We start from the raw sequence: 2,500 nt of genomic DNA, 5'->3' as shown, positions 1-2,500 counted from the left end.
AAAGATGAACATTCAATATGGGAGCAAATTAAACCATTCATTTGTAATGAATAGACCTCGGCAACTCTTTGATTTAGTGCTACTGGCAGTTTCCCCCATATCACCAATGTCTCCCATTGATGTTTCTCCTCTTTGGGCTGGGTATTTATTAACCATTTTGCCTATTGTGGAAGCAATGATTTGGTAGTATTTAGGTATATAATGTTTCTTCTCAGAGCAAGATAGTATTATTATACATCTATTAAATATTCTATCCATCATTCACTGACCCAGAATGGATTTAAGGCCGGAACAAATTGGACTGAATAGAAAGATACTGAACAATAAAGGTAGAAAAAAGCTGGTATTTAAATGAGGATAAATAGAGGAGATTAAAAGCTGAATGCTGAATGTAAACTATTAAACCCGTCCAGCCCTGCAACATGTCATCGCTCCACTGACATACCTCTACTCTCTCTACCCTGCTACTACTAACATACCTCTACTCTCTCTCTACCCTGCTACTACTAACATACCTCTACTCTCTCTCTACCCTGCTACTACTAACATACCTCTACTCTCTCTACCCTGCTACTACTGACATACCTCTACTCTCTCTACCCTGCTACTACTGACATACCTCTACTCTCTCTACCCTGCTACTACTGACATACCTCTACTCTCTCTCTACCCTGCTACTACTGACATACCTCTACTCTCTCTACCCTGCTACTACTAACATACCTCTACTCTCTCTACCCTGCTACTACTGACATACCTCTACTCTCTCTCTACCCTGCTACTACTGACATACCTCAACTCTCTCGCTACCCTGCTACTACTAACATACCTCTACTCTCTCTACCCTGCTACTACTAACATACCTCTACTCTCTCTACCCTGCTACTACTAACATACCTCTACTCTCTCTACCCTGCTACTACTAACATACCTCTACTCTCTCTCTACCCTGCTACTACTAACATACCTCTACTCTCTCTCTACCCTGCTACTACTAACATACCTCTACTCTCTCTCTACCCTGCTACTACTAACATACCTCTACTCTCTCTCTACCCTGCTACTACTAACATACCTCTACTCTCTCTCTACCCTGCTACTACTAACATACCTCTACTCTCTCTCTACCCTGCTACTACTGACATACCTCTACTCTCTCTACCCTGCTACTACTAACATACCTCTACTCTCTCTACCCTGCTACTACTAACATACCTCTACTCTCTCTACCCTGCTACTACTGACATACCTCTACTCTCTCTACCCTGCTACTACTAACATACCTCTACTCTCTCTCTACCCTGCTACTACTAACATACCTCTACTCTCTCTACCCTGCTACTACTAACATACCTCTACTCTCTCTACCCTGCTACTACTGACATACCTCTACTCTCTCTACCCTGCTACTACTAACATACCTCTACTCTCTCTACCCTGCTACTACTGACATACCTCTACTCTCTCTCTACCATGCTACTACTAACATACCTCTACTCTCTCTCTACCCTGCTACTACTGACATACCTCTACTCTCTCTACCCTGCTACTACTGACATACCTCTACTCTCTCTCTACCCTGCTACTACTAACATACCTCTACTCTCTCTCTACCCTGCTACTACTGACATACCTCTACTCTCTCTACCCTGCTACTACTGACATACCTCTACTCTCTCTCTACCCTGCTACTACTAACATACCTCTACTCTCTCTCTACCCTGCTACTACTGACATACCTCTACTCTCTCTACCCTGCTACTACTGACATACCTCTACTCTCTCTACCCTGCTACTACTGACATACCTCTACTCTCTCTCTACCCTGCTACTACTGACATACCTCTACTCTCTCTCTCTACCATGCTACTACTGACATACCTCTACTCTCTCTACCCTGCTACTACTAACATACCTCTACTCTCTACCCTGCTACTACTAACATACCTCTACTCTCTCTCTACCCTGCAACTACTAACATACCTCTACTCTCTCTCTACCCTGCTACTACTGACATACCTCTACTCTCTCTCTACCCTGCTACTACTGACATACCTCTACTCTCTCTCTACCCTGCTACTACTAACATACCTCTACTCTCTCTACCCTGCTACTACTAACATACCTCTACTCTCTCTACCCTGCTACTACTGACATACCTCTACTCTCTCTCTACCCTGCTACTACTGACATACCTCTACTCTCTCTCTACCCTGCTACTACTGACATACCTCTACTCTCTCTCTACCCTGCTACTACTGACATACCTCTACTCTCTCTACCCTGCTACTACTGACATACCTCTACTCTCTCTACCCTGCTACTACTGACATACCTCTACTCTCTCTACCCTGCTACTACTGACATACCTCTACTCTCTCTACCCTGCTACTACTAACATACCTCTACTCTCTCTACCCTGCTACTACTGACATACCTCTACTCTCTCTACCCTGCTACTACTAACATACCTCTACTCTCTCTACCCTGCTACTACTGA

At 44.0% G+C, this 2,500-nt stretch overlaps 1 protein-coding gene across 13 annotated transcripts in view; it reads left to right on the top strand.

Moving 5' to 3' along the window:
- The window catches only part of adgrb3 (adhesion G protein-coupled receptor B3), a 368,383-nt gene that overhangs the window by 171,822 nt on the left and 194,061 nt on the right, over positions 1 to 2,500 (top strand). The window lies entirely within an intron of this gene.

This window comes from Salvelinus alpinus, chromosome 3 (assembly GCF_045679555.1).
Source record: "Salvelinus alpinus chromosome 3, SLU_Salpinus.1, whole genome shotgun sequence".
Taxonomy (NCBI): Eukaryota; Metazoa; Chordata; class Actinopteri; order Salmoniformes; family Salmonidae; genus Salvelinus; species Salvelinus alpinus.
This window is presented reverse-complemented; position numbering and strand designations above follow the sequence as displayed.